The sequence below is a fragment of the Cornus florida genome, unplaced genomic scaffold (assembly GCF_030987335.1).
Source record: "Cornus florida cultivar Cherokee Brave unplaced genomic scaffold, ASM3098733v1 CherokeeBrave_3.0.0_Hap2_Chr06, whole genome shotgun sequence".
Lineage (NCBI taxonomy): Eukaryota > Viridiplantae > Streptophyta > Magnoliopsida > Cornales > Cornaceae > Cornus > Cornus florida.
The window spans coordinates 34,582,339-34,603,813 of NW_026775576.1; the positions used below are offsets into that span (position 1 = coordinate 34,582,339).

The window sequence follows — 21,475 nt, forward strand, 5'->3', positions numbered from 1 at the left end:
GCCATGTATATAACCCAATTAGCATGTAAAACACATTCTTCATTTTGAGGACATACAACCACAATAGCAATGGACAAGATAATTAAAATTAAGCATGCTTAAGGTCAAATTAAAGAGAGAATTTCACAAAAATCCAAGAAGTTATGGATTAGAACATCTTACCTCAATTTTGTAGAAAACCCTCAAATTTGCCGAATCCAAACCCTAGAATTTGAAATTCTTAGGGTGCACCAAAACCACATTTGCTTCAATCAAGTCGAAGATCTCGACGCGCTCTTTAATTTGCCGCAAACGGCATCTAAAAACTCCAAATGGTGAGGGAGATATCAAGGTTTGAATTTTTGAAGTAAAAGGAAAAAGAAAAATCTAGAAAGAGAATGAGATAGAGAGATAGTTATGGGAAAGGAAGAGAAGTGAGAGGCCTAAATGGTTTCTTAGCTTTTAAAAGAGGTGGTGGGTCCCACCACCAGAAACATTTTCTTTTTCTTCATTCCTTTTCCTTTTATTTTCACCACACAATTATACATATATAAATAAATTACAACCATTACAATTTTGCACAATTCTTGTGCATATATCTGAAGGTATGAAGGACAAAATGGACCGTCCCATAGGCCTCTCACCATTTGAGCCTGCAGACTTTGGGTAGATGTAATGCCTGAAAACTCCATCGAATTCAAGAATTGCACACTGATAAAATTGATCCGTTGAAGCTGTGTTTGAAGATATGAAATTGAGTATTTTTCCATCTCTTGATGCGAGGTAGATGTAGCCAGATTGGTTGAAGATCACTTGAAAACCACTGCCTCTAGTTTTGGTTGACCAATATGCAGTATTGTTTGAATCCAGAGGGAAATATGTGGTGTAAAGCATGAGATCTCCATCAGTTTGTAGGATGAATCTGAATCTCCCATTTGAGTAAACTGTTTTAGAGAAGCTACCAATGAGTCTGGTTCCTAAATTCAGTCTCTGAGTCGGTAAGATTGTGTCTGTTGGTTCATCAAAACTCTGCCGCAAAGTGACAGTGTCACTGCCTGACAGCACAAAGTTTCCATTGTCAAGCATTGCTCCATAGGCAGCTCTGGTGTTGGCTAAATTTGCAGACCATATCTCCTGGCACTGAGAATGAACCTGCCATCCTTTGTAAGTTGAATTTTGGATCCTTCTTGTGCTAGATCATTGCGATTGGCTGACCAAATTATGGTTTTCTCAGGCACTTTGTTGAACCAGATGGCTAGTAAAAAACCCCTGGTTCCAATCCGTTGGAAGCCAAAGGCAAAGTCACCGGATGGTGATGGCCACAAAGAGTTTTTGTTAGTGGCAGTGAATGATGAGCCCAAAGTTTTGTTTTTGTTAGGTTGAGCAATGGTGAAATGTGACTACAAAACTAGGATGGGAGAGATGAGGTATGGTACTGAAAAAGCCATGGTATAAAGAACTATCCCTATTGGAAGAAGGCAAACTTATAGATTTGCATCAACTAAAGCCACCAAACTGAACTGAGCTATCGTGCCTGGTTAATAGTAGAAACAATGCAAGGTACAGTGAAACTTGAACTTCATCTTCATATATAGACTGAGGAAGTTGTAGCATTTGTTGCATATAATTAATCTCTATCATTTCCATTGAATAATCAATATAGTGACTTTTTAATTTTTTTAAAAAAAATAATTTTAAGGAAGAATTTTCAAATCATTATCATTAACTACACCGATTGTACATCCAAAAGGATAGTAGAAAACAAGCAATACGGAATTAGGAGTAATGCTATGAGGAGAGAACTCCCTCTTGACAAGTCATGAGTTCTCTACATTTAGAGACAGTTTTTTGAGATTGGTAAAAAATCAAATAAATCATTTAATTTAGTGGTTAGATATGAAAATCTCATGACTCATGAGGGAGCTTTCTTAATAGTGTTATGCATGGAATAAGTACCAAAATGCTCTTACAAATATCAAAAAGTCTATTCTAAAATTTTCACATTAGGTCTCAATTTGTACTTGTGCTTTTTGTTAACAAATTAAAAAATTCTAATTATATTTCATTCTCACCTATTGTAATTCAGAAGTGCCTTGGGTCATAGGCCATTCTATTGTTTATGATATAAAAAAAATTTTCTGATTGAAGACTTTTGGAGTCGTGGAATTTCATTACAAGAAGCCTGTTGACCGAGGGTTTTGATTTAAGGGCAATCTAATAATTTTAAGAGGAATGCTAATTGTGCGCGACTGTCATTTCATAGTCGCTGTTAAGATTGGTTAGTTTTAAATGCATTAATTATTTAAGTTTCTATTTTAATGGAACTCTATAAACATTACTTTTTTAGACAAACATACCCTTTTAAATTATCTAACCTTTCTTGTTCTCTCCCCTTTTAATCTATCCATATAGAAATGTGTGCCTATATATATATATATATATATATAATAACTACCGCTATGTGAATGAATTCTGAAAAAGGAAAAAAAACTATAGATAGAATAATCCATTCTCAAGAAAAAAAGAGTGAGAACAAAATTCGAAAAGGAAAAAAAATAATAATAAAAAATAAAAGAGAAGGAGAAAAGAATCCATATACAAGATAGATTTGAGATTTAAAAAAAAAACAAAATTAGTTACACACACACACACACACGTATATATTTCTTTTTACGACTATTTTGGTGAATGAATTATTTATTTATTTTTTTAAAATCCATTTAAATAAGGATAGTTGTAAAAATAAAAAATAAAAACAAAAAGAAACATATATATATATATATATATATATATATATATATATATATAGGGAAAAACAAAAAAAAAAAGAAAAAGAAAAAGTAAAAAGAGAGAGGAAAGAATTCATTCACTCAAGGATAGTTGTAAGAACAAATATAAAATCGATCTCAGAATCCGTCTTTGACGTGGATTCTTTTCTCGTTTTTTTTTACCTTCCTTTTTATTATTTTCAGATTTTTTTCTAGCTCTTTTTTTTTTTTTTTTTTTTTTTTTTTTTTTTTTTGTTTTTGCTTCCTTTTATTTATTTATTTTTTTCAGAATCCATCCATCTTTTATGAATGGATTATACGGTCTATATATATATATATATATATTTACCTTTTTTAGTATCCATTCACATAACAGTAGTTATTATATATATATATATATATACACACACACACGCAAACACATTTCTATATGGATAGATTAAAAGGGGAGAGAAGAAGAAAGGTTATATAATTTAAAAGGGTATGTTTGTCTAAAAACGTAATGTTTGTAGAGTCCCATTAAAATAGAAACTTAAGTAATTAATGCATTTAAAACTAACCAATTCTAACAGCGACTGTGAAATGATAGTCGCTTGCACGATTGCAATTAGCATTCCTCTAATTTTAATGGTTACAAACTATTAATGGTGTTTAGGCACTAATGTCTTCACTGGGTATTGTGTTAGATATGATCACACTTTCAAGATGGTCCTTATTGTGTTGACGCTAAAATCGGCTGGCTAGAGCCGATCTTAAATTAAGATTTGTGGGCGTTCCAGAACTAAATATATGGTCCAAATGTGAATTGTCAACTTGCAGTCTCTTAGGGATAGTTGACTTCAGGCGATTATAAGAGAAAGAGAACAAATAAACTCCTTAATGAGTTCTACTTGCCTTAGTTAAAAGGACTTTGCAGTAAATAATTTATAGTAATAGTTAAGAGAATAGATAGGGGAAGAAATAGATATAGAAAGAAGTATAAGGACAGAAAGATTGAGAGGGAGAGAGAAATAGATAGAGCGAGATATTGAGAGAGATAGAGATAGAAAAGAAATAGCAAGGAAGCCATTCTTAGGAAAGAGCTTGAGAAAGCAAACAAATAAATATAATGATTCTGAGGGTGCTGGATCACTATCTCAGCATGCCTCTTTGATTATTTATAGAATAAAACATAGAAACAAACTCCTATATGCAAGTATTTTACTTGCAGTACAAATCTATCACAACTAACTATAAATTCAAAATAAACTAACCCAACTAACTATAAGTATAAAATAAACTAATCTTAAAGATAAATATAAATATTTAACTTATATCAACTAAAAAATAAATACTAAAATTATAATCCCTATCCATTAAATAATTCAAATGCTTCAATCTCCTTTGCCTCTAAATGTAGCTTCTGTAACCTTTTCCACGTGTCAATTTATACCCAAATTGGTTGCCATGTCATTAATACAAAATTTACCGAAAAGGGTGTCAACACAATGAAGCAAAGATAAGCTAAGAGCAATTCCAAGCATTCTAATATAGAAAACATCAATGAACATGTAAATGACTTGAAAGAAGCAAAAGGTCTAGCTAAAAGCATTCAAAGTTTTCTAAGACCTCAACAATCAAGAATTCAACTTAAAGGTCAAGAATGCAACTTAATGATCAAGGAAGAAGCTTCAAAGCTCAAAGATCAAAGCCAAACCTCGAAGAAGAATGGGGTAGATAGGTTGGTAAGTGTTTAGGATTTATTGGCAAAATATTTTTGAATTCTTATTTGAAGCACATTTCTATAGGATCATGCACATACACTAAGGCTACAAGTTGGGCTGGATCATGCATATACACTAGGGCTGCAAGTTGGGCTCGCCCAACCCAAATCGGGTTGGGTTGGGCCAGCTCGAATTGTACCCAACATATCGGCATATCATTTTAGATTGTTCAAAAAAATCAAAACCTATATCTTTCAGTTTCCATAGTCCGCTGTTCCAGTTCGGGTTCACCGTTCGCAAGTTTCAGCCGCTATCTCTTAACTCTCAAGCTTACCCCCCTCTCTTTCTGCAACTGCTAACTTGTATGTATGGGTTTTGTTTTAATTTTTGGAAGTGACGGCGGTGGCGGTAGCAGAGGGGATGGCGATAGAGAGAGAAAGATAAAGAAGAGAGAGAAAGAGAAAGAAGAGAGAGGAGAGAGGAGAGAGAAAATATATATATATGTATATATTTTTGGGTTTTGGGTTGGGTTTGGGTTGAGCCCGAGCCCAACTCAAATATGTCTGGGTTTTGACAAAACCCAACCTGACTATGAGCCCGATTTGTAAAGCCCAAATTTCAAATTTTCTAGGGTGTGGGGTTAGCCTGCCCAAGTTGCAGCCCTAATATACACTCATATTTCATATTTGGATCCTTATGCAACCTAGAATTGGTTATGAACATCATTGATTATCATACAATGACCTAAATGAACTCCAAGGCCAAAGACACCTTCAATAGGGTCTAAATTCAAAGTCCAGGTTCAATCAGCCGATTGGTTAAACTCTATCAGGCGATTATTTTGGACATAACTAAATAAGCTTAAGGAAAGTGGGTTCTCAGCCTACTAATACCGTATTAACTGACTAATTCATGATGGGTTTGAATTCAAATGGATAGTTTTGCATTAAATGCTATCCCAACTACCTCCAACAACTATTTTTTGGCTCCAAACTTCTATAGAAAGAGCTATGCATTTATGTATGCATATACAAGAAGTGAGAAACATTCATGAGCCTTTAAGAGCTATCATTTGAGCATTCAATACATTTCACATTCTCTCATTCATTTTACTTCGTAGACTTGAGAATCATCAATATTACTTTAATCTTGTGAGCTTAGATTTGATCAACTATCTCTGAGAGATATTTATTGTCTATACAAAAAGTGAGAAACATTCATCAGCCTTTAAGAGCTATCATTTGAGCATTCAATACATTTCACATTCTTTCATTCATTTTACTTCATAGACTTGAGCTTCAAATTGAGAATCATCAATACTCTAATCTTGTGAGATTAGATTTGATCAACTATTTTTGAGAGATATTTATTGTACTTCAAACTTTGTACCGAACAATTGTAAGTGTTGGTGTAGCCTAAAGGGTTGGTTTGACCCAAAAGATGTTTAAGAGAAGGTTGTTCTCTGAGCAAGAAGGAAGGAGATGTAAGTGTATTTCTTATTAAGGTTTGCTTTCCACCCTAAAGGAGAAGCCATAATGAATTTGGAGAATTTTTAAGAGGGATCTTCAGCCGAGGAGTAAGAGTTCCGAACCTCGCTAAATCGGCATGTCAATTGCGTTTGAATCTCTTTTCCCTTACTTTGTTTAAATTGTGCTTGTTTTGATTATATTCATATATTTCTCTTAGCATACTTTATATTGATATTGCAGCTTAAATTCTATAATTCGAAAAATTAGCCATTGCTTGCCAAAGACTCTATTTACCCTTCCCCTAGAGTCATTTATTGGGTAACGAAGTCTATCTTGATCGAATGTTCTTATTGTGAGACTGAGAGCGTGTAATTATGCATCCCAGTTGAATAGTACAAGGTACAAACAAGTTCACATTAGAAAAAAAAGAAGAAAAGAAAAGAAAAGAAAGGAAAAAAAAAAAGAAGCAACACAAACATTCTAGGCTATTCTTTTTATTTCATGAATAAATAAATAAATAAAAAGAATAAACTGAATTTTGCATGAAGTTTATTTCTTCATTAAACTGAATATTTAAACACTTTGATTAATTGGACTAATTTTTGGGTTCCATGACCGTTGTTATTTATCTTATGACCATATAGAAGATTTTATTCTCCTGTGAAGCTTTCAATTGCAGGTTGAGGAAACATTATGGTACTAAATCAACATTAACTTGGTCAATATTTGAGTGTAATTGTTGACCTTCTAGAGAGGAGGTTTATCTATGTCTTTTATTTATTTATTTATTTATTTTCTTGGCAAACAAGGGGGAGGAAGGACACGAACATGGGCACACTCGCTCAGGAGTTGAGCACTTAACCAACTAGGCCACTAAGTAATGGCCTATATGTGAGTTGTACGCTGCAGAACATTTAGAAAGTTTTGTATTTTTAGAAATAGATCCGGTGTCTTTCTAACTTTACTTATTTTAGCAATTAAACAATTAATCTTATGCAAGATAAAATAAAGTAAAGTAAAGAGTTAGAAATGACACCAGGATTTTTAGCAAGGAAACCCCAGTTGAAAAAATACGTCAGCTGTTTACGGGAAAACCTCGTGAACTGTGCAGTCTAAAGTAGACTGATCCACTATGTTTGAAACAAAATATATTGAAATTTGACTCTGGCTCATACCCTATCATTCTACTAAATACCAATAGCTGACAATTTTCTAGATTTGCGACGTCCCATCCAACAGCAACTTAACCTCAGGCTTATGCTTGATCTTTATAGAAGAGTATCAGGTAGATCAAACAACACTCCATGAATGCTTTGACCTTTTTAAAGTGTTCATGATCGCTTTTACTTCTGTTCTTTAGTATTTGAATTCGATGTAGAAGTAGATCTGCCTTTCTCTGATCGATGTAGGTGCAAATGTATGATCACGATCAGGATTTGAACAACACAAGTATAAACTCACTATGTGTTTATGTGTATGTTCTAGAAAGACCGACAGATAAATCTCTTGGATTTTCTGCAAAAATAATCTTCCTAAGGCTTTTATGAATAATAACTTAATAGTGTAAAAACCACCAATAAACCTAGATGACTAACAAGGTTTATATAGAGTTTAGAATGTCCTAATCCCTTTGAAAATATGAAAAATTTCATGCATAGGACTTGGTACAAACCTAAACCGAATAGGAAAGAATTCTGAAAAAGGAAATTGAAATCAGCATGCAGTCAAGACTTCTTGAACCGGTTCAAGGGGGCTGAATCAGTTCAAGATTGGCAGATAAAATTCAAAGGCCAATCTGAAGCCTTGAACCGGTTCAAGTCTAGCAGACTTGAAATTTTTGGTTCAATAAGGCTGAAAACACTGTATTTGGTAAGTTTGAAAAATAACCAAGTATAGAATGTGTCCTAACCTTTTTGGAATACTTCCTAATGTGTTGTTCTTACCTTTTTCTTTGAATGATCTTAGTAATGGTAACTTTGAACAACTTTCCAATTCCACAGTCACTGTTGATCTCGATATAGTAACTTGAAATTATACTCAACTAAGACTCGTTTTGTTTTCAATAATTGTTAATTACAAAATAATATCTCACAATCTCGCCCTTTGGCAATTTTATGAGAAAATCCTAAAAACAATTTAGTAAATTGGAATAACAATTTCTTGGATAAACAACTTAACCTGATTTCTTGCACAATATCAAGTAAAACTACTGGTGAAGTTTAATAAAGAAATTATAAAAACTCTCCCTTAAGTAAATATCCAAAAATATGTAAATTTCTCCCCCTTATGATCACATTGTTCTCCCCCTTTTTGAAACAAATTGATCAAGCATTTAAAATCAGACTAGAGAGAAATAATATAAACAGATTTAATAGTTAAACATGTCATTAAAGCATATAAGATAATATCCAAAAGTAATGAACATGTTAACAAAACAGTATGATGTCATGTTGCATGAATAATAACACAAAAATGTCAGCATCATTATCTAACACAAACATAAAGTACTACCATCATTGTTTTATGACTTTATGTAAGTTAGTAGCTTCTGTCTGACTGTGTCTTGAAGCTTTTGAAGATTAACATTCCTTTCAGTCTTGATATGTGATGGCCCGAAGTCTCTGAACCTAGTGCGCTAGCGAGTAACCCGAAAACTGACCCGATAATAGATCCCAAATTCGGAAGCAATGAAAGAGAAGAAGTCTCTAGAGATTTAAAACACCTCTGAGATGACAAAGTGACTTCCCGAGAAGTCACGAGACTCAAAAGGAAACAAATGCGGAAACTAAGGTTTGAAACAGATAAGGCAATGAACTAGGGGTAAATTAGTCATTCCAAACAAAAATGGATGCTACCGTGGATACCATTGGATAGACAAAGAAAATTTAATAAACTTTGACTCAAAAATTACCTGAATTGGAGTTAGAACGAAGAATATATGAATTTATGAAGTTTTACAAAAAGGTTGCCAAAATGTGCCCAATAAGATCGATATGCTGCGAGCAGTTTTATTTTCGAAAACATGTGATTTTCAAGGCTAAAACGAGGTTTTTTGGAAAAAGTTTGTGAAAAAAACCCCCTAAATATGAGTCCTCTGATCAACCAAGGTCCAAACCAAAAATAAAATGCAACGTAAAATGACCAAAATGCCCTTGAGTGCAAGGTATGTCAAGAAGAAAAAGCAATTTGTTGCAAGCAGGCATTTTTTAAAAACGCCTGATTTTAAGGGCTAAAACGGGACTTTTTGGAAAAAGTTTGTGAAGTAACCCCCCCTAAAATTGAGTCCTCTAATAAACCATGGTAAAAACCAAATATGAAATGTAATAAAAAATGACCAAAATGCCCCCAAGATAAAGCTATGTCGTAGAGATAAAAATGTGCCGAAAATTACCATACATTCCATACATCAAAAGAGTTTGGCTTTTGGGCTCATTACATACATGTTAAAGTAGGATCAAAATAAAGTACCTAGGTTCATATTACATATCAAAAAGGAAGTAAAACATGCTTCTAAATAAGTGGTACATTAACAACATAAAAAAGATAGCCAAATCATGCCAACACTTGCATGTCAAAAACACAAAAAAGATATCCAAATGATACATAAGCCAAGCTAGGGATGTTGAGCATCCAAAAAGAGAGTTTCATTTCCTAAAAAACAACAACCGACTAGGGTGAGTAAACGAGTTACTCCGTAGGATAAAGTGTATGTGTATAACCTAAAGTTTTAACGGTTTTGCAAGTGAATATAAACGGATACACGTGGATCATACCACCTAACGTCTAAGTTTAGTGTAGAGCTAAGGGATCATCCTAAAGCTACCTTGGAACATTTTAAACACAATCCATCATAAGTGATAGAATTAAACAACATTAGAATAACCAATATAAAGCAAGTTATAACTACTTAATGTTATGAACTTGAAACGAAATGCGAAATCAAACAATATGGATATACATGGAAATCTTGCCCGATAAAACCAACACAATTAGTTAATTTTGGGTTACTAGCTTGTGGATAACTTCCCTAAGTGCGCACTAAATTGGGGAGAACTCGTATCTCCTGTACTAAAGCCGTACTCTAACCATGTCACAATTACGACGCCCCAAGAATCTAGAATCAACAAATTATACACAACGTATACCAAGTATAAAATGCACTTTACCACCTTCCATGCACAACCAATTTTGTAAACCACACAAATCATACCCTAAGTCCTCAACTACAATGGCATTTTTAACAACAAGTTCACAATGTGAATCAAATGAAGCTACTACTAAATTGTCAACATATGAAATCCATTCATACAAGTACACAAAGAGTTTCAAATCCATGATTTAAACATCAATACAATATCAAATAATTAGCAAGATTAATATAGAATTTCTATAGTTACACAAATAAAAATCTCAAGATTTCAAATCATCAGCAAATGAGATAAGATTAATACAAATTAAAGATCATCCACAAGCCTTAAACAATATAAAGCCTTAAGTTGATTTCATGCAATATACATTTATATCCAATCCTAGAATTTGAAAAACATGCATACAATGTATATTAACCTCAAGAACACATTAAATCACTAAAGGTATAAACATAAAGTATTCCCTACCTCACTAAAGAATTGAATGTCTAGAATCCTCATGGAAATGTATGCAAAAGGAGAAACCAAGTAAAGGTGTGGTAGAGATGGATGTGAGGTAGCTTGTAATGTTTCCAAATTTTTCCATTTTCCAATTTCTGGAATTTTCTGTTTTTGCAAGGGCATTTTCGTCTTTTGCCCTTTTTCGTTCCGGACACTGTGGAGTGTGCCGGGTGTGTCGGTAAGTTGATTGGGACATTTCATTGAGTTCAGAACTCTTTGAAATGCAAAGGTGATCATTTTTTGCATTTTTTAATTTTTCGGGCCGGACGGTCACTGGAATTGTTGCATATGGGGATTTTATTTGGGTCTATTAGCATCACATGCATTTTATTTAATATGTTATATAAGGTTGTGAAATTGTTAAATGTGTATATATATATATATATGTGGTGTAAAATGAAAATAAAATAAAAAGAAAAAATAAAAGAAAATTGGTGGGACCCACAACCCCTTTTTAAGTGGTCATGAGACCACATCTTAGTCTCCATTTTTTTTCTTCTTTTCTTCCGCTCTCGCTGGTCTCTCTCTGCCCCCTCATTCTAGACTTTTCTTTTTTTCTTTTGGCTTCCAATCTTCAATTCTTGATTACTCCTTCAATACTTGGTATTTTTGGGTGCCGTTTGCGGTAAAACGGAGAGCGCGGCGAGATCTACAAGCGGGTATAAGCAATTTCAGCATTTGTGCATCCTAGGATTTCAAGTTTTGAGACCTATTTTGAGGGTTTTTTCTATAATTTGAGGTAGGGGTATTCTAATACATAAATTCTTGTACTTTTGTGAGTTTTTTTTTTGTTTAATTTGATGTTAAGTATGCTCAATTTGTATAATCTTTTGCAAAACTAGTTTAAATGTCGGTTATGGAACACATGATTACTTGTTACTTGTTGTGTAGTGATTATATATATACTTATGTGAAGTTAAATTTGTGTTTTAAATGCTTACCATGTTAAATTGATGCTGATTGAAAGCATGAGTTATGTGTTTTGAAAAAAAATAATAATAAATAAAAAATAAAATTATGTTGGATTGTATGTGTGAAAATTTTATTGTTGAATTGATGATTTGAGACATGGAGCATTCTTGCATCCTTGGGAAGAGAAATGGGAAAAGTGTTTTCTAAACTAAGGAAATTAAATTTTGGGAAAATGTTTTCTAAAAGCGTTTGCGAAAACCCGGACGCCTAGGAGGTGCCTAGTGGTCCGTGGTGTTAGTGTGATCTAGAGGGGAATTAGAGAGAGACTCTAGTGTGGTTGAGCTACCCAGATGACGCAGTGGAGGTGCCATGTGGTCGGGGAAAAACTAGCCAACCCCTCCCTCATGACGCCTTGGAGGTGCCTTGGGTCGGTTTACACTAACAGTTTGGATGTTGAAACGAAAATGTTTCAGAAATGGGGAGCGACATGAGCATGGAATTGCATTTCATTGGCATACATGGCGTGATTGTGACTTTGATGGTATATGTGTTTATATTGAATGTTGTGGTTATGATATACATTCCCGGTATAGTATAATCCCGTTCTCTTATTTTCTATTTTATACGTGGATTCACGGGGTCATAAAAAGTGTGTCTTAGACACTTCCTACTAAGCTTATGGTCACCCCTTTATTATTAACATTTATCAGGACACGGAAGGGAAGTGACGGACGACAATCCACCACAAGTTTAGACGAGATTGGAGACCTATTTTATTTTTGCTATATTTTGTAATACAACTCTAATATTTTATGAATGTAATCATTTTGGGAATGTGATGTAATAATTGTATTGTGTGTTGGGACATGATAGGTTAGTTTTAAGGCCTAGTGAGGCCATTGCATTTTTATGTATTTCAACATGTTGTAGAGGGACTTTTTCTGCGGAGGTCATACTGAAATTTTATATATTTTTTTTATTATTATTTTGGTATCTTTTTGGGTCATTACAAATTTGGTATTAGAGCAATAGTTCGAATACCATTAGGACGACGGGTAGAGGCCTACTTGGGATTGCATGGAAAAGTTAAATTACATGATTATGTGCTACATGTTAAAGTGTTTAAATGTTTGAGAGGCATGCCTACTTATTTACTTACTTACCTGTTTATTTGCTTACGTGATCACATGCTTATATTTGTACAGTTTTGATGGCATGCCTAATTGCTAAATGTTTACGTGTTTAAATGCTAAAATTAATGTTACATGGCCACGTACGAGAAATAGTTAGATGATCTAACTGTGTAAATGAAATGTGAAAGAAAAAAAAAGCATGTTCATTGTGTATGAGGAATATGGTGACGAGAAGTGGTACGCATGGTGTGTGCAGTTCTAATTTAAATGCTAATGTGACAAGTAATGAGCATGGTATATGCCAACGTGTTTCGTGAAGTATTATGGGTTTCATTCATTTTGTATACGTATATGGCTTTATTCTTATGTGGTTATACGGTTAAGCATTGGGATGGTTGCTAGTACGGTGGGGTACATGTCACGGCATTAAGAGTTATGTAAGTTTTAACTTGAGTAGGAGAGAAGCTCGGTTGTTTTAGGGTTGTTTGGGTGCCGGTTCTTATCAAACTAATGGCGTGGGCTTCTAGCTCGTGGATTGAGCTATTTGGCATATAGTCATCCTGATCTTTTTAGATGCATTTTGTGTGGTGCTTAGAGCACGACTTTAGGACGGATTCATATTTCATGGTAAGGTGCCCTTGTTGTGTGTGAGTTTCATGCATTGGTGTATAGGTTCTTGTGATTGTGGAAGTCAAGTGTGTGAGATGGAGTTTTCGTGGGAGAAAGGTATAACCTTAGGGGGGTTAGTGTTCGTGATTTGGGTTACGGTTTGGTGCGGAGGTTCTTTTCGGACCGGTCGTAGTAGGTGTGACAGAGGTTGTTTGAGTCACGAATGCAGTATATGGGTTGTAAGTGTGTATTGCGGGTGCTCTGGTATGGTCTAAGGAACCGTGTTAGTTAAGGTGGTTGAGGGGACTTGTTGGACTCAGTAGGTCTAGTGTGACGTAGGCATTGACTGGAGTCATGCAAGTATTGGGTGATTGATAAGCGCCGAATACTGTATAGTCAAACGCCCTAAATTACATTAACAAAGTCCATTAATTGATTATTTTATGTAGATTATCTCCATTTGCATGTTTTTGTATATTTTCAGGTTAAATTGCAAAAAGGAAGCAAAAATGATGCCTTGTGGAATTTTGAACAAAAAGGGTGCCAATTCTGAAATTCTGGCAGCAGTAGAACCTGACTTTTGTCCCCATTTTCGACCTAGTAAACTCAAGAACTGGACTTCCATCATAACATCAAAGATTTAGAGCTCTGAATCCGCTTTCCAAATCTTTAAGCGGTTCATCATTCAGAGTTCGGAGCAGAGAGTTATGATCTTCTTACCAGAGGTGCGCAGAACTGCCTGGCAGCACTGAAGTGCTGCTTTTCTCCCCATTTTCGACCAACCAGACTTGAGAATTGGGTCTTCATCAAAACATAAATTTTTTAAAGCTCTGAATCAGCTCTCCAAATCTTCAAACAGATCATCATTCGGAGTTCGGAGCACAAAGTTATGGTCATTCTTCCACAGTGGGTCAGAGATGGGCAAGAATTGCATGTTGCTCATTACACTAATTTCGAGTGCTCGAGACCACCCTTCGAGTGCTCAAAATTCTGGCAGATTGCCCTCGAAAATGGCTCAATTTCAGCCACTTGCACATTGGTTTCCTCAATGCCATCTTCCTTCTTTATGAAGTAGTTGGAGGTGTTCCTTGGAGGAGAGAGAGCCTTGACTTGAGCTTGATAAGAGAGAGGGAGGACCACATAGATGTTATCATTCATTCTTACAATATTAGAGGAGAGAGAAGAGAGCAAGGAAGAGGGTGTTCTTGAGTGCTACAGTAGGAGCTCGAAAATGGAGATGGATCCTTCTTCTTCTTCTTCCATTTTTGTATCAATTGAGAGCTAAACCTCCATCTAGGGAGGTGATGAAGCTCCTTCCTTGTAAGCATGTGCTAGTGTAGATTTTATTTTGGGGAGAACAATGTATAGTTTTTGGTTATTTTATGATCTAGAGCATCATATTTGTTGTAATGAACTTTAATGTCTATACATGATTATTTTGAGTTATTCCTCTTGTCTTAGATGATTGCTTCTCTTAATCATAATGCTTACACTTTCATAGTGACAATGGAAGTTAGATCATGAAATGGTTTTATTGACATGAAGTTGGAGAGCTTAGATAGTCTATTGCTTAGGGTCCCTCTTTGATGGTCTATGCTTAATTCCTAATTTCATGTGCTTTCATCATTCCATTAAGGACTTGATAATCTTGGGCTTAGGGAGCATGTGAAGGCTACACCCTAGTTTAGGTGGTTTGAGTATGTGAACCTTTGATGGATTATTCTTGTTGTTGATTTAATGAACTTCTTGAAAATACTATAGCAACCAAGTGTTGCCATGTATCATGACCATCATTTGTGTTGTTTTTCCCCAATTTAATCTTAATCTAGCATGTGTATAGGGTTGGAGTGACTTCATCTCCCTAGTCTTTTCTACTTGTATCTCACTTCTTCAATTTCATTGCAATCTATTGTTTTATGCATTTTAATTTCGTAGTTTAGTGACAAACACACAAACCCTTTATAAACCCCTCATCACTCTAAAATGACTTTAGATACTTAGGTTGCCTTAAGACTAGCGCAGTCCCAGTGGTTCGACTTACCCATCCAATAGCCCTATTTTGCAATGATTCGTGCTATTGCGAAGAGGGTTGATTTATAATTGATTTCGACCATCGATCAATTTTTGGCGCCGTTGCCGGGGATTTGCAAACGGTTTAGCAACCAAAGTTTAGGGTTAAATTTAGTTTGATTGTGCATATTGTGTTTTGTGCATTGTTTTCGTGTGGTTTAACTATTTTCGTGTTGTAAGATTCTAGGGACTCGACTCTCGCCGTGGGAACGCTAGCAAAGTGTAAGTCTAGAGGACCCTAGGTAAGCTTCTTGACCTTTTAGTTTCGCATTGTTATATATTGTGCATGTGTTAAGCTTAGAAGTAGTTAATTTATTTGCAAGCCCTTGTTGAGGCTATATTATTGTTTTAATTTCGTGTTCAAGCATCGGTCCTTGTCATGGCCATTTATTTTCTGTCTTGATAATTGAGGAGAAAGGGAACATCATATGTGGAGTTGTGGATAATAAATTGCTTTGTTGATTATATGTTGTGCTGTTGATGTTCGGTCGTAGGTCACTCTCTCTGCCCACAATCGATTTGCCCATTGATATCAATTCTCTTGAAAGAACTCTTAGAAGAAACCTTAGGGAATCTACTCTTACAAGGGATCTTGAAACTGAATTCAATACAATAGGAGATAATATAGGAAATCCGGGGAATGAAAGGGCTGGAATTCCTAATATCGAGCCAATGACTCTTAGAGATCATTTCATCCCTACCACCTATGCTTTTCCTTCTTATATAGTAATGCCAAACATCGATGCAGCTCAATATGAGATCAAATCAATCACCATCCAAATGCTTCCATCATTTCATGGCTTTGATAATGAAGATCCATATAAGCATCCTGATGAGTTCCTTGAAATCTGTTCGACCATCCAGTTGAGAGGTTTTCCAGACAATGCACTCCATCTCTATCTTTTCCCATTCTCCCTAAAGGATAGGGCAAAATATTGGTTGAACTCCCTCGCTCCCAACTCTATTACTTCTTGGGCTCAATTGCAACAAGAATTTCTTAAGAAGTATTATCCGGTGAGTAAAACCAACCAAATGAGGCGTTCCATTCTAAGCTTTTCTCAAATTGATGGAGAACAACTCCATGAGACTTCGGAAAGGCTACAAGATCTTCTTCGGAAATGTCCTCATCATTTGATCCCAAAATGGCAATTAGTGCAAGCTTTCTATGCCGGCTTGACCGAAACCCATAGATTCATCGTTGATTCTTCTTGTGGTGGGATGTTCATGTCCAAGAATGCGGATGAGGCTTGGACCCTACTTGAGAATTTAAGTGAAAATTCACTTCAACATAATTCTCGTAGGGCTCCGACCTCAACCATTGCAAAGAACACCAACCCTTGTCAACCAAAATCAATAAGGGAGGAATCATCTCAAGTGGATGCCATCGCTCATAAATTCTACCAATTGATGGCACCACATCTTCCTCCTTCATTGTCTCAAAATTTGGCAAGTTCAGTTTATACTTCATGTACTAGTCCATTCCATCTCTCGGAAGATTGCCCCACACCGGAGCAATTTCCCAATCCCAACCAAGAGCAAGCTAATGCCATGTTCTCAAGGCCCGGGCATAACCCGTATTCCAATACATATAATCCGGGTTGGAGGGACCATCCGAATTTTTCGTGGAGACAACAAGCCCCACAAAATTCCCAATTTCAAAATCAAGGGCCTCAAAATCAGCCCTCTTCTCAATATCAAGGTAGACCTTTCCAAGCCTCTTTAAGCTACCGTCCTCCTTACAATCCAAATGTTTTCAATCAACCTCCTGTGTGTCCAACTGACGAGATAGTAGCTGCAAACAAGCAAATGATGGAATCATTGAACAGGCAAATCATGGATTCCAATAAGCAACTCTTGACATCTTTGCAGCCTACTCTCCAAATGGTTCACTCCCATACTCAATGCATAGCTAAGCTCGAAAATTAAGTGGGCCAAATAGCTAATTCGGTAAACCAATTCCTCCAAAAGGACAAGGGTAAGCTTCACGCTCAACCTTTTGAAAATCCTAGAGGAATGCATGTGATTGATGAAACCCCTCCTCTGAGTGGGCCGACTCATGAACAAGTTCAAGCTATCACCACCCTTCGGAGTGGTAGAGTGGTTGACAACAAGGTTGATGGAGACACAAGTGAGAAAAACCCTCCTTTAAAAAATCCAAATCCAAGCTCTTCCAATCCAAATTCTTGTCCAAATACCATTCACGGAAATCCCACACATGTCACCCCAAATGTGGAAACTACTTATGAACCAAAAGCTCCGTTTCCTCAACGTCTTCAAGAGTCGACACATTTTGGGAACAAGAATTGTAAAATTCAAGACATGTGGGAAGTTTTCAAGCAAGTGAAGATTAACTTGCCCCTCTTGGATGCTAACAAGCAAATCCCTCCCTATGCAAAATTTCTCGAAGATTTGTGCACTCAAAAGCGCACTTCTAAAAATCATTTGCCAAAAAAGGTGAGGTTGACTGAAAATGTTAGTGCTATCATTCAGCACAGCACTCCTCCGAAGTATAAGGATTCGGGTGCCCCCACAATCTCTTCCGTCATTGGTGATAGAAAAATCGAGAGGGCCCTCCTAGACTTAGGAGCTAGTGTGAATTTAATTCCATATTCAGTCTACCTACAACTTGGTTTGGGAGATCTAAGCCGACTTCCGTGGTTTTGCAACTTGCCGATAGATCGGTCAAGCATCCACGAGGCATTCTTGAGGATGTTATCATCAAAGTGGATAAATTCTACTTCCCAGTAGACTTTGTGGTTCTTGATACGGAACCGGTCCATGACCCAAAAAAGCACATTCCCGTGATCCTTGGTAGGCCATTTTTAGCCATGGCTAATGCATCAATTAATTGCCGAACCGGGGTGATGGACATTGCTTTTGGAAACATGCAAGTCAAACTCCACATCTTTCATGCAACTCAACATCCCTCCAATGAGGATGATTGTTTTCTTGTGGATGTCATTGATGAAGTGGTCGAAGAATCTCTCCCATTCATTCTAAGCAAAGATCCTCTTGAAACTTGCATGTCCCATTTTAACTTCTCAAACTTTGATGTTGATCAAGCCATTCAAAAAGTCAATTCCTTGCTTGATATTAATGCTATCATGGATGTACCTCCTTGGAAAATTCCAAAAGAACCACTTCCCCAACTTTCCACTACTCCTCCAGTCCCATCATTGCTATCTCCGCCACAACGTGAGCTTAAGCCGCTCCCGGCCCATCTCAAGTATGTGTTCCTTGGTCCGAAGCAAACCCTTCCGGTCATTATTGCCTCGGACCTTCAAAAAGACCAAGAGACCAACCTTTTAACGGTGCTCTAAGAGCATAAAGAAGCTATTGGTTAGATAGTGGCAGATTTGAAAGGAATTGACCCCTCCATTTGTATGCACCGGATTCATATGGAGGATGACGCAAAGCCTACTAGAGAGGTCCAGCGCCGGTTAAATCCAAATATGAAGGAAGTGGTCATGAAAGAGGTGATCAAATTACTAGATGCGGGAATCATCTACCCTATCTCTAATAGCAAGTGGGTGAGCACCACACAAGTTGTGCCCAAGAAATCCGGTCTCACCGTTGTTAAAAATTCAGCGGGTGAGCTCGTGCCACAACGGACTACCACCGGGTGGCGTGTGTGCATTAATTACCGGAAACTCAATTCGTCAACTAGGAAGGATCATTTTTAACTTCCATTCATTGATCAAATCCTAGAAAGGTTAGCCGGCCAAAGCTTTTATTATTTTCCTGATGGTTATTCCGGCTATAACCAAGTGGCAATCGCCCCCCAAGATCAAAAGAAAACAACATTTACATGTCCCTTTGGTACTTTTGCCTATCGACGCATGCCGTTTGGGCTTTGCAATGCGCCGGCGACGTTCCAAAGGTGCATGATGTCCATATTCTCGGATATGGTTGAAAAGTTCTTGGAAGTTTTCATGGACGATTTTTCTGTATTTGGCTCTTCCTTTGACTCGTGTCTCAAAAATCTATCTCTTGTGCTCCAAAGATGCAAAGAGACGAATCTCATTCTAAGTTGGGAGAAAAGCCACTTCATGGTCCAAGAAGGCATTGTTTTAGGACATGTCATTTCTAAACGGGGAATCGAGGTAGACAAGGCAAAAGTTGAGTTGATCTCTAATCTTCCTCCACCGAATTCCGTCTGTCAAATTCGTTCTTTTCTTGGCCATGCCGGATTCTATCGTCGCTTCATCAAAGATTTTAGCAAAATCTCACGGCCCTTGTGTAATCTCTTAGCCAAGGATGTTCCGTTCAATTTTGATGACGCTTGCATGGAAGCTTTCATCAAACTTCGCACTCTCCTCTCATCCACCCTAATCATGAAACCGCCTAATTGGTCTCTTCCCTTTGAGATCATGTGTGATGCATCCGACTATGCATTAGGGGCGGTTTTGGGCCAACGTGTGGATAAACTTCCGCATGTCATTTATTATGCCCGCAAGACTCTCTACGATGCCCAATTGAACTACACCACCACTGAAAAAGAATTGCTAGTTGTGGTGTACGCCTTGGATAAATTTTGCTCTTATCTTCTTGGTTACAAGGTCATCGTCTTTTCAGATCATGCCGCTCTTAAGCATTTGTTAGCGAAAAAAGAGACAAAACCCCATTTAATTCGATGGATCCTCTTACTTCAAGAGTTTGACATTGACATCCGAGATAAAAAAGGGACCAACAATGTTGTCGCCGATCATCTCTCTCGCTTGCTTATTGAAAAATCTTCCAAATTCGCAGCCATCCGTGATTCTTTTCCAGATGAGCAACTTTTTCAAGTTTTACATTCCAATCTTCCATGGTTTGCGGATATTGTCAACTATCTTGCGGTTGGCAAAATTCCAACTCATTGGTCCAAACAAGAGAAGGACCGGTTTTTCTCCCAAGTCAAGCACTTCTTTTCGGATGATCCGGAATTATTCAAGTATTGCCCGGACCAAATCATTCGGCAATGCATTCCTGAAACCGAGACCACAAGCATTCTAAATTTTTGTCATACTCTCGCTTGTGGAGGCCATTTTAGTGCTAGAAAGACCGCTGACAAAATTCTTCAAAGCAGATTCTTTTGGCCTACCTTGTTTCGGGATGCATACAATTTTTGCAAATCGTGTGAAACGATGTCAAAAACTTGGATCCATGTCCCGAAGAGACATGATGCCCCTCACCAACATTTTAATTGTTGAAATTTTTGATGTGTGGGGGATTGACTTCATGGGACCATTTCCATCTTCTTATGGCTATGAGTACATCCTTGTAGCGGTGGATTATGTGTCTAAATGGGTTGAAGCCGAGGCTACCAAAACCGATGATCATAAAGTCGTGATCCAATTCATTTAGTCTCACATCTTTAGTCATTTTGGTACGCCCCGAGCAATCATTAGTGATGGCGGATCTCATTTCCGAAATCGTTATCTCAAATCCGTCTTTGTTAAGTATTCCGTCATTCATAAGGTTGCTACACCTTACCATCCTCAAACGAGTGGTCAAGTAGAGATTTCTAACCGGGAAATTAAGCACATTTTGGAAAAAACGGTTAGACCAGACCGCAAAGATTGGTTATTAAGGCTAAACGATGCGCTTTGGGCTTACCGAACAGCTTATAAGACACCCATTGGCATGTCGCTATATCAACTTGTCTTTGGCAAAGCATGTCATCTCCCGGTAGAATTAGAGCACCGTGCTTATTGGGCCATAAAAAGGTTCAATTTTGATCTCAAACAAGCCGGCTCTAATCGTGCGTTGCAATTAAATGAACTTGAGGAATTGCGTAATGACGCGTATGAAAGTGCAAAAATCTACAAGGCAAAAACTAAAGCTTTTCATGACAAACACATCGTCAAGAAGTCTTTTGCCCTGGGACAAAAGTTTTGGCTTTTCAATTCCCGCTTGAAACTCTTTCCCAGTAAACTCTGGTCAAGATGGGATGGTCCATACATTGTCACTACTGTCGTTCCTCATAGAGTAATCAAACTTCATGATCCTGCAAGTGGATCACTCTTCAAGGTTAATGGCCAACGGCTTAAGCCTTGCATTGATGGCACAATCCCAACCCAAAAAGTTGAGGAATTCCTCTTGACGGACCCAATTTATGAGGATTAGTGCCACCTCTAACTTCGTCTAGCTATCGACATTAAATTTAGCAAAGCAAGGGAAGCAATTCTTCCAATTTCCAAG

The 21,475-nt window shown here is 36.8% G+C and overlaps 1 pseudogene; it reads right to left on the reverse strand.

The window, feature by feature from the left end:
• Nucleotides 1-519: 519 nt before the first annotated feature.
• Nucleotides 520-21,475, reverse strand: part of LOC132313938 (G-type lectin S-receptor-like serine/threonine-protein kinase LECRK2) — a 46,716-nt pseudogene continuing 25,760 nt past the window's right edge.